General features: G+C 36.2%; 1 protein-coding gene across 1 annotated transcript in view; it reads right to left on the bottom strand.

The window, feature by feature from the left end:
* LOC145969900 (zwei Ig domain protein zig-8-like) overlaps positions 1–11,246 on the bottom strand; it is a 248,016-nt gene extending 236,770 nt beyond the window's left edge. Inside the window, exon 1 of the mRNA XM_083096214.1 lies at positions 11,112–11,246. The gene's annotated coding sequence lies outside the window, so the exon portion shown is untranslated. The remainder of the gene's footprint in view (positions 1–11,111) is intronic.
* Positions 11,247–12,603: the final 1,357 nt, after the last annotated feature.

Raw genomic sequence — 12,603 nt, 5'->3', positions numbered from 1 at the left:
CTAATGTCCTCGAGCAAGCAATGTTAAATTACTGCGATTTATCGTAATTTGTCAATGTAACTCGTCATTTATAATTATCAGACAGCTGACGTGGCCCGCGTGAACTAGCACTACGGTCCGCTTCCATGCGGTGGCAGTAATGTGACTTCGACTTCGAGCGGAATTAAACTGGGACTCCGGCGATATCTCAGTCACTCGATTAACGGCTAATTGCGTTCATTTCGCGTGCAACGGCCGCGAATAGCGAGCGACCGCACGTCTACCGTGTATTTCGACGAAATGCCTCGTCGATAATTAATTCGAGAAGTCCACCCCGCTCTCTTCGCGAGGTAATATGTTTAACGAACTATGCAAACAATTTTAGGATCTGTTACATGTGTGAGAATCGATTCGTCGAAGGACCTGAGCTTACACAGTTATGTGGAAAATGTGGCTTAAATATAACGATTAGAGCTAAATAAACATTGGCCGATTTTAAAATTGTATTCAATAATTGAAAGACCAATAATCGTACCAGCTTAACCATTTATAGTTGTATTATAGATATAACCATTTACGTGTATAGATTATATGAGAGATTTATTTATGTTTTCGAATATATTTTTTCATATAATCGTGAATAAAAAATATGAAATAAGGTAATTTTTATATTTACATGCCATAAATATGTATATGTGACATAATGATAACGATGACGCCTTGAAGACAAATTCATCCAGATGACATTATCATGAGCCAAATTCTAATGTTCGTAACGCACGTGAGACGAGGAGGAAATGATCCCACATATGAAACGATGCGATAAGGGAATGGAAATCGAATTAAATTGTCATCACACGTTAATATGATAATTATAATAATTACTGAAAACACTATGCGTTGCTGATTCAATTTATAAGCACTAGCAAAGTACTAATGTTAAATAAAAGTTAAAGTAAAACACTAATAAGTAAAGTCCACAGATTAATTTTTCTTTTCGATACGTGTATGCATAAATTTTCGCTGTATTTCAACTTGTCTTTTTGAGAAAAATTCAAGTCTTGCGCGAAATTCTGCGACGATCATTGCAAATATCTTTAAATATAATTTTTCGGTTCAAAATTTTTAGGAAATTTATATCGCGTGTCGGGTAGAAATTAAATAATGGACATCTTCTCAAGCGATAACGAATAGTACGGAAGATTTTTATGACGATTCCGATTTGGATTGCAGGATTTAGCTCATAAATTTTGTATGCCGGAAATGTGTGAATTCAGTGCAGGCAGATTTCTATCGTATAGTCACGAGTATGTTTCTTCCTCTATCCCTGTGTTCGTGTCATCGCCGATGAGCGGTTGGATTCAAGCGGTCCGTATTTTGTTGAATATTTTATTAATTCCTCTCGTGCATACGACTGCACTTTTCAGAAACTTTTCAGAGCGAAAATTTTTAGGCGAATCTCGGTATAAAACACGCGTTTTACAGGAGTAAAAAGCTTCGCATATCACAAAAGTTCTATAGTATGTTGAATTATATATATATATATTTCCTCCTATATATGCTTTCACTTGGATGACTCACATTTAATAGCTGCCTTAATAAAAAATGTGATATACAGTAATGTAGAATTTAGAACGAATTACGATCATATTTTACACCATAAAAATCAAATCAAATTATATTTTTATAAATTTAACATTTAAGTTAAATATGCGAAATGTTAAATTAAAGATTTTTATATATATATCTCTCTTCTGTTATATAAAATAAAAAATTAACTAATATTTATAAATAGATAAACAGAGGATAAAATTTGCATTTGAAAATTTATATCTGGCATATTCCAAGAGCCAGGAACTAACTATTAGAAAATTATTGCTAAAGTAGGTCATACGATACATTTCGATGTTCCCAAAGTGAATCGCGAAATTCGAGAATTTAGAATAGAATGTTCAGAATGAAAATCAGAATTTTGAAAGCGTCGTAACGCCTGAATTGAATTTCATAATCAAATTTCAGACTCCTTCGATGCTTTAAATACGGGGCGTGAAAATTCGCGGAAATAAACGTTCAAAGCATGTTTTACCGCGCGTAGATTTATGACATCGTTCTCCGCGCGCGCGCGCGCGCGCGTACCGTATTTATTTTCACCCAACCCATATACACATATCCACTGTGCCGCACATAAATTCCATATCTTGCTTCAATATTTTATCGCTGTCGGATTAAAACAGCGCGAGATCCAATATGAAATGTTTTCGCGCACCGCATGCGAAAATGCGTTACATCGATTCGACGAAACGCAAAATAATAAAACAAATCCATTAAACGCACTTTGTATTTCTCATCGCCGAAAATATCTCTTCACTCTTCAATCCCGAGACCAAAAAATACGGAAATAAGTCCATTATAGAGAGAAAGAGAGAGAGATTCGTTCGCGGTTGCCGGCTTTACATACTGAATCTCTTTTCGCGAAGCAATTACTATCGATAACTCGGGATTATAATGAGTCGGCTGGGAAACCCGACGGATCAGCAGCACGATTCGGCAGGGATTTTCGGTCGTTGCTTAATTCTATTTTAACTAATATATCTCACGAGATTCTTCTTTCTACCGCTCCATTCTCTTTTGCTATATAATTAGAATAATGGAAGGTCTAATAGAGAAAAAGTGAAAGAAAAAAAAAGAGAGGAAAAAACCTTTATATGAATAAAGATATAACTGCGGAAGCAAGTAGAAAAGTTTAAAAGCACTCTCGGTACTTTTGGTGATTAGAGAGAGTGTGCTAGTTACTTAATCCGCTCTCTCGTATCCTTGTATCGTTTCTCGACGCAGTGCGTCTCGAAGCGCAACGCGCAATGAGATTAGCAAAACAACATTTGCACAAACATTTACAACATTACTTGTCAGGTCCGTAATGTACATTTCAGGATAAAAACAAGTCATCTTGCGTTGGTGATTAAGCGAAGACTCGCGAGCTTTGAATTGGAAACATATTTTAATTCATTCTCGTCGCAGTTGATATAGAAAGAAAAATTTTATTACAAGAAAGTGTCTTTTTAACGCAGTTTACGGAAAAAAATGATAGTAATTTTTAGCAGTTCCGTCATAAAGGAATATGAAAAAATTCTTAGTTCGACTAATACTGATCGATTATCTTGTAACTACTGAATATCTTGTAATTTTTCACTGCTCCATTAATTATGATAACATTAATGAACGTAGTTTAAACACTTCGGCCTGATCAAGCTTTTTCAATTAGACGTTACCTTATCACCTGCTTTTCAAAAATGTTGGATAATAAGTATTGTTATCGCACGGTATTATCGATAATTAGTAAACGAATTACATAGTTAACTTACAATTTCGCTGCGCATGCACGACACTCCGCGTTATGTGGCGAGCAACGTGCCGTGCAAACAAAATAGCTGTAAATTACTGAAACACAACTTCGCGGTCTATGGACACCGTCACGTTTATTAAGCTAATGCGCGTTTTTGGTCGAAAAACTTAATCCAGTGCAGACGCCGGTAATCCCTTCGCTTAAAGAAGTACCTGGCATAACTCGTGCATTTCACCTAATTACATGTAACTGTAGCTCATCTAATATTAGTAACTTTATATCAAGTGAGCTACAGTCATATGTAACGGTAAGTAAGTTGGATCTCTGCTAGAAGAGATTATATTTGAATAATGATAATACTTGAGAGTACGAAAGAAATAAAGATATGAATAATTTAAGAATATTTCAGAAAACCTCCCCTGAGAAAGAAATCCATGAATGAAACAAAGTACGGATAATCCAGAACGTATCCTTTATACATCATCTCGTTGACCCTTTTCTCACGTAATCCGTGCACGGAGAAATGGATATAATATCCGCGATTCACAAAGCGCAAGGCGAATAATCGGCCTACCACATATGAGAATTGCGTCTCGACATAGTAGAGGAGCAATTCTCTCTATCCGTGTAAGAGCGTGTTACACGAATGGGAGCAGTGGTGAAACCAGCGGTCGACGGCGCACGCCTCGATGCCGGATGCCGGAAAGGCAAAGCTATAACGGCCGCCCTTAGCCGCGATATGTCATTCGCGATGAAATAACGGCGTAATGACGTTCGTTCTCGCGTTACGTGCTGTTGCCGCAACAGTGGCTTACAACGAAACGTAATTCCGCGCGACTGCGAGAGCGCAATCGATATATATAAGTAAATATCGCAATTCAACTAGCTGTGTAACGCGAATCCGGCACGGATTTAAATCGATGTAATTTTATTGAATGCAATCCTCGACAAGCAAAAAATCCACTTACGTCCATCATTGCCGATAATGGGAAAGATTGTTTACATTTAATTAAAATTTATACATGTATTATTTATATATATATATATATATATATATATATATATGTATAAATTTTAATTAAAAAATTAATTAAAAAGACATTATATGTCTTCAATATAAATAAATAATAAAGTTATTTTAAATAAGAAAAAATATTATATATATATATATATATATATATATATATATAATATTTTTTCTAATTTAAAGTAACTTTATTATTTATTTATATTATTTATTGTGCTATTTCTTAGATATTAGAAAATATATAATCATCAATAATTTTAAATTAGATCATCATTCAATAATTGTAAATTAGATTTTTCCGAAATTTGAGATAAAAAAAACTTTTTAATAATATATTATCTATATTTTAATTTATTTCAGTAACAAACCACTTTGCGTTTGGCTTGATAAGCGACCAAAAGCTCGCGTCCAACTTTTTCGTCGAGTTTTGCCGGCTAACAAGGGAGAAATAGCGACTCTCGCGACAAAGTAAAAGCAAGATCGAGGACCGGGAACGAATTACCGAGTTGGCCGAGTTGAATTCGCTCGAAGAAGGCGAAGCTTGTTTCCGGATTGGTGCAGCTTGCGAATACAAAACTTAAATATTTAGAGTTAGCCATTGCAGATATGTCTTCAATAAAGCGAGCAAGAAATAAACAGAAAAAGTATATCTGCAAGAATCAGTTTTGAACGTTCGTCAAGACAGTCTGTTGGAGCAATACTTTCGGAAAAAGACCACGTACAATGGCGCCGATTTAATCGTAAATTAGGTAGGAAGGATTCAGCCAAGCTCGTCGGTTAGTTTCGGTCATAAATCAGGATTGCTCACTCGTGACCCGCGGGTGAGTAAATTGTCGATCGACTTCCTCTTCTAAGTCTAATATTTCTCGCTGTGGATCATTTCACATTGAAGTTACATTGTAAACCAATTGCCTCAAGTAAATATAAAATTAATATTAAATAATATAATATTTTACATTTTTAAAAATAATACAATGTGAAATGATATTATTGATTTTACGCTATTATTTCTAAAGATATTCTTCTTGACATTTATTTCGATTTACAAGTCCATTATACATTTATTATACATATACATTTATTATGAAGAAGAAATAAATGAAATAAAAAAAATTTTTCATTTTCATATATAATACATAAGTAACTATCTTTTTAAATTCATCAAAAATCATTTTAATTTATCAAAATAAATGATGTTAGTTTAGGAAAGTACTTTACGCTAATTGTAAGTATTAAAGAACAAGATGAATGACATATCACAAATAAATTCCAGAGGCAAATTCGATTTAACAGAACGTAACAAAATGTATCTCCATCTCATTACGGAGGTGTCGTCTCGAGCATGCTTGTCCATTGCTGTACCAGCTGTAACGAAAAATGATGAAGAGCGAGATGGATAATAAGAGGAAAAGATACTAATCTCTTGTAGTGTGCGATGCGCGTTGACATGGTTCACGACACGACGGGACGTAATTTTCGGCGGAACGAGCAGCGCGACAGGTCGCCGCTGATGAGGGTGGTGGTCGCGCGGCGGTTTAAGACGAAACTTTATGGCATTACAATGCGGGTTAATGGAATTATCGGATTATTCTATCCGTCTATAGCACTCGACCTCGGTATGGAACTAATCGCAACCGGATATCGCCCAGCGAGCGAGCGAGCGAACGAATGTATCGCCACCTCGTCGACCGTGCTCGTTTAACGGAGAAACTGGATAAGGGCAATTTGCAAGTCGGTTAATAGTCACGCAGTATAAGCTCGGCCGGGCGCAGGATTTCTAATCCTATAGAGAAGCCAAAGACACCGTAATTGTTCCAGTAACAGCACGTGCCTTGGGTTTTACCTTTGGAATCACTCGATGCATTCTCGCTATTTTCCCTTATTCTCTTACCAATTCGCGCATTTAATAACAACGTTACGTTGCTTAACGTCGTTTCGGTATCTCTCACTATCTAATGATATGTTTAAAATAATACAGTAAAGGTTTAAGCGCATCGTAGAATTTTATTTTCTTTTGTCTTTTTTGAATGATAATATTTAAACTAAAAGAATTATTATAAAAAAGATATAAAAGTATATGAAAAAAGGGTCTTACACGCGATATGGCTCTCTCTTTCTCTTTCGATCTTCAATATGATAATTAACTTTTCGTTTCCATTACTATTTCCATTTACATCTCAATTGAAGTAACATTGAAGATCTTGCATCTGTTAAAGTGTCAGGTACTTTGCTACTTTGAGTAATACGTACCTTCAATTTAGAATAATGCGCCGTGCATAATGAATTCCTTCAGTCCTGGATTTGCTTCTTGGAGTTATAACAAGTACTGTTGGAAGTAACGGAAATAACTTAAATAAAATTGAAAACTCTGATTCGATGGATATGATTTACATCTTATCTTCGAGGTTTAGTAAAAAACATATATTTCATTCCCATAAACGACACATCTTATTGCGGATGTTACTTAACAAATCGCGTTTCAAAAATAATATGCTCCATCAGTGCTTAATCAGTTAACACAAATTTCCTCTTTATCCGCAAATATTTGCAGCTTTAATCAACGTGCTATGGCTACACTTCATCCGCGTAATACACGTTACAACGTAATACCGCGAAAAGAAGAGAACAGAAAAGAAAGATCGAAGTCTATATATTTCCAACCAAGAAATCATTTTGTACCACTATAGCAATAACTCGCGCGTCGTAGAGGGACTTAGCAGCTGATCCTAGTAACTCCCGAAGTGCCCGCCCCCTCGATGGATAATATCACGTCAGCTTTAGGAAGACGCGAAAATCCAATTCTCGCCTCGCCCTTCGTTCCACCGTCTCATTCCCACCTTTCTTCATTCCTCTCTTTTTCTCCGTTCTCTTGCTTTCATACGACCCCCTCCCCCGGCCACGAAAGATATTGAATCACCGTCCGGAAAGAATACGAAGTTCCTCTCTTGTCTCGGAGGTTTCATAACTCTAGAACGCTTTCACTGAAAATCAGAGACAAAGCGCAGCGTGACCGGTGAAGTCGAGATGGTCGATGGTGCTGGGGGTTTCGAATTGAAATGCCCGCTTTAACTTTGCGACACACTGCACTCCGTAAAATCCTGGTCACGCGCCGATCTTACGTGGCCGCCCTTTCTTACTGCTGTGGCTGGCGCAATCCGGAAAAAGAAACATACGAAAGCTCTTGGAGCATGATTGTGTCTTGAGGGACGATGAGGTTTCTAATTGCGAGCTTTAACGACAATTCCGCTGCACCGACACTGCACCAAAGTGGAATAAAATGAATTTCGCGTTGAAAAGAAGAGCTGGAAGCATGTACTGTGTCGTGGAACAATTATCGTCGAATAAATTGGATGGATAATCGCAATTTCTAGATGTGAAACATATAAACTTAACAACTTTAATATATTTTTAATCTTTTTTTATCGAATGTAAGAGAAAGAAATAACAATTGCGGAATTGAGTAAAGTAGATAAATATAAAATAAAATAGGTTTAAAGATACCCAATTTCTTACAAATTTAGTAAATAATACAATCTTAAATAATGCAGTTTTAAAATTTTGAAAACGTGCCAATCTAATTAATGATATTGATGCTATAAAGTAATATCGTCTATTCAGTGTCTTCTTGTAAATGGAAACAAGATCGAAGTCGACGGAGTCGGAGTTTTGTGTATCTGTCAATATCACATCGCTGAAGATACTTTTATGCAATTTGCGGCAAAGTCGCACATTACACGCAGTTCACTTTGAGACCGTTCTTCCACACCAAATGTTCCGCTTTGACTTTCGTTGCTCCCATTCGCGTATATAAACTCGAAACTGGTCGCTAAACTTCTCAACTGCCGCGCTGCTGTTTGGTGAATAGTCATGAATTAAATATCACTCCGTATGTCTATCCGTGAAACCGCAATATCCGTGAGACTACCACACACAGAAATTATTTTAAAGTCAAATTTAAACCCTCCCTCTCTCTCTCATCCCGATAGTTTTCGAACTAAATAGAAAGATTCGATATCATTATTTGATTATTTTCACCTATCTCATAAATTTTATATATTTTTCGATTACGTGATATATATTAATCATAGATAAAATGGAAATTATATCCATTACAAATGAATTATACTGGAAATTCTTCTCTTCCAAGTTTCCTCGTTTATCTTTCCATAATTTTACAAACACAATTAAGTATCCGTATCTACTTTGGCAGATTTTTTTCTGATCTAATTTAGTAATTTTGTTGAAACACGTCGCAGAAAAAGAAATAATCTCACAACAGTTGGTATTCATAATTCATTCGCATTTATTTCTTTCTTCTTGCTTTCCGTCGTATATTACTCCGTAAAAATGTACTCGGAGAAAATCGCCGGCGATTCGAATTCCTCGAGCTCGGTATGCGTGGCTGTTTTGTCGAATTAAATTCCGCTTGAGCGCCCTTCCGACGCTTCCCGTACGTCCTTACAAACAAAAAAAAAAGAGGAAGCTGCGTCTTCCACTTCGCGAGATGAGAGTATCCCGAGAGTTTTTTTAATTACATCCTTTAAACGGCGCGAAAATCGCGTTGCGACTCGATTTTTTCATGTGACGGTAAAGCTAAAACGGTAAGGTTAATTATTTTTCCTATCTCGGTAGGATCGTCCCTTCGGTATCTCTACGTCAGAAAAGGATCTCTCTGGCTAATTACGTGAAGAAAAACATACTCCACTTTCTCCATACACGTTCTTCCAGTCGCCTCTGCAACTATTCTCCCCAAATGAGCGGTATTTGTAATCATCTTATTTTAAGAATCCAAAGGGAAGACAAACAACCGTGCTGTTATTCTTGTAATTGTACATTCCACATTCCGAATCGTCGCGCGCGTTGCACCCAAGACAAACGTCTTCTCAAGGAATAGCTTACATCGCGAGATTTCTTCGTGGCGCACAACAAGAAACCGGGCAAACACCGTGTTCGGTGTAATCGTTCGCCTCATTAGCAGCCGCAGTCGGCAAAGGATGAAGAGCGTCTCTCTCGCGTGAAGAAGTATTCACCGTCGACGGGCAATTAGCTACTTATGCATTTTTCAGACCCGTCACATTAATCTCCGCTGTAACAAATGCTCAACAGCGACTAGCCAGAAAGCAAGTAATAGCGAGCTGTCAGCTCCGATTTAACGATCCATACCGGCATAGATATGTTATATATTGTACTTTACAAAAAACGTAAAAATATATTTGTTTTAACGATTTTTATACACATTTCATAATATTGTTGTTAAATATCGAAACTTCGAAATCAATTTAAACTTTTGATAGAGATAACACTCTCTTTTTTCCAGAGTGCTTTTTTCGTCGAACGTATCCGCTTTTCTCGCTGCAATAATTTTACGTCGGGTCGCTGTGTGTGCTGACCGTTTAAAAAAAAATTCTTCACTCCAATCGGTAGCGCGAAATTTTTAGAAAATTCGAAAAATGGGGTAGTTTTGCCATTACGATCGATAAAAATTTATATCGAAAATAGAAAGTTATATATACGTACACATTACTATAACTCGTAATAACGTTGTTAACATTTTTAAGATTATCGTGACATCGGAGCACAAAGTATTTACTAGAAACATTATACTTATTTCTCGAGAAAGTAAACGTTACAAAGAAATATGGAGCATTTATCCCTAATGATAGGTTCAATGAGATCGATATATCGAACTATCGAGATCGATATGTTCGCTTACGTGAACAAAGGGAGACGCGCTATGCAATTCGGAAGTATCGTCTACGCTTATTATCGGCGAGCGTTTCATTCCGCCTGACGTTACAAGAAAATTATTACCAATTTCCTTTATTACTGACATTTTCTTCCGTTAACGTAATAAAACCTGATCACCGTGGCAACTACGGTCATAACTATGGTTCTACATGTTTCGTTCGCAAAATATCTTCGGTTTTATTATGACGTGATGCTGAAAACTTAACACCTTGATTGCTAACAAATTTCGATGGACTTTTCAAAAGTTTAAATGTATATCAGTTTTATATCATTATCAATAATTATATCACAATATTTAAAATCGTGAGAGTATTATTTAGATATTAAAATATTTTCAATATTTATGTGTATGTCTGTACATGTGCATATTGACTTAAATATTAAAAAAAGAAATGTTAATATCTTTACAGGCATGCTCTTTAGAGGTGAAAAGATGATAAGCATTCATTGGTATGTATTATTCAAAGATATTTGGACAGAAATTTGGCGGATTTTATAAACGTGTAGTGTATGAATAAATCGATGCAAACTTCGATGTCAATGTCAGTTCTGTCGATGCATTGAGAGAAAAGTTTGTAGTGATCGATACGGATTGTTGGCGTTTACGGCTGGCGTAACCGAAATATTACCTCATTTCCATGCATTTATGCAGCGATGACTGATACATCATGTACTAGTTTGTAAAAAGTAGAATATTTATAATCTTAAAAATACTTGGAAGAATATTAACGGATTTTAATAACTGCAAAAATTTGAATCGCGTTTATTTTGAAGATATTAAAACGTACAATTGTCGAATGAATATCGCGAATAACGATAAATAAAAAAATTTATTTTATTTTTTTCTGTCTTTTCTTTCAGTCGAGAGCAGTTTTCTCTGTAAAATTTGTTCTTAATTTTTGAAAAATATAACTCAAACTTTATAAACACGTTTGTGAATCTTATATTCAATAGTTTCTTCAAATTGCATTTTTTTAATTCACGCGACCAACTTGACTTTATTATTATTCTTACTAATTAGTTGATAAAAATTCCAGGTTCCTGATCTTCTTAGTGTATTTAACGAAGTCATTATAAACTTGGCATCTCCCCTGCTGAGAGAAAATGTCGCACCACACGATATACGTCGTGTTACGCGCGTTAAAAATCGCGGCGCATTAGTTACGATGTAATGCCTCACGCAGACTGAGTTGCGCTGCGCTACGCCACGATATATTACGACGGGAAAAATAGCCAGGCATCAATTATGTATGTAATACCACGCACTGCTGCTCTATATCGCGGTAAGCTCGCGAGATAGCATAAAGCAGCCGTCCACCGCGCCGCTTCCATTTGGACGTCATTCATCTGCGCTTCAGTATGGAAATCTATCCTGGGAGCTATGATAACTTTTTTCCCCGGTGACATGGAAGTTCAACCGCGACGATCTCTTAACTTCGCACAATGAGGTATGCTATGCGACAGGACATATTACAAATTAACTCTTTTTTTCTCCTTCTCTCCATTTTCTCTTTCTCTCTGTCAAGCGCGACTCTCTATAAAATTTGTTCTTAATTTTTGGAAAATACAATATACGGACTTTATGAAACGCGTTTCACAGCAGAATGTTTTTAAACCTGTGGTCTTTCACGGGGCGCCATTTGCCATTGAGATTTAAATGCTATATTCGGTCCATTTCATATGAGAATATGGGGAATTCAAATGGATAAGTACTGCATATATACTCGTGATGTCTTTGCAGCTGCATAATACGACGCATTGCTCGAACAAGCGTGTCTTGTTTCATTCACGCGGTTATTTCTAGCAAGCGTGACGCACGCTTCCTGGCAATGGCGTCGGGCATGATAAATGTATCACCGCGTGAAAAAGCCACTGCAGTTTGCCGCATAATAACCGGCGAACCAGGAGAAGGGACTTTAGTGCACTTAGACGGGTGATCTATCGGCCGCAAAGCAGCCGAAGGCATCGAAGCTAGATGTACTTTTTCGGCGCACTAACCCATTTCCCCTGATCTATCGGCTTCTTTCGAATAGACTATCCGTGTAATAGCTTCCTGCAGTACCGAACGGATCCCTCCTTTTTCCGTGCTTCCGGATAAATGCCAAATTCACAGCACGTCAGTAATCCGCAGACGTGATTCCTACGTGTATTAACAGAATTAATACATAAAACAATATAAATCTGAGATATCTTATATAAAATTACTCATTCAGATATATTTGAAATTTTATTTGTCAAATATATATACTAGAAAATAATTAATAATTTCCCAAAGTCTCACACACATACACACAAATGGTCCAAAAAAAAAAAACAAATTCAATATTCATCGACGAATTTTCAAAAAAGTATAAAACTACAAGAGATAATAAAACTGATAAAGGACTGATAAAGGAGATAATATACACTGCATTTAATATAAAAATGCCCGAAAATTCCGCGAATTTGATCGGAGAATAGATTTCGTAAATTTCTAAATAAATTTTATCGCTAATAATACAGACCG

The sequence above is a fragment of the Camponotus vicinus genome, unplaced genomic scaffold (assembly GCF_025532165.1).
Source record: "Camponotus vicinus isolate PSW18456_S1 unplaced genomic scaffold, iyCamVici1.0 SCAF_4, whole genome shotgun sequence".
NCBI classification, from domain to species: Eukaryota; Metazoa; Arthropoda; class Insecta; order Hymenoptera; family Formicidae; genus Camponotus; species Camponotus vicinus.
This window is presented reverse-complemented; position numbering and strand designations above follow the sequence as displayed.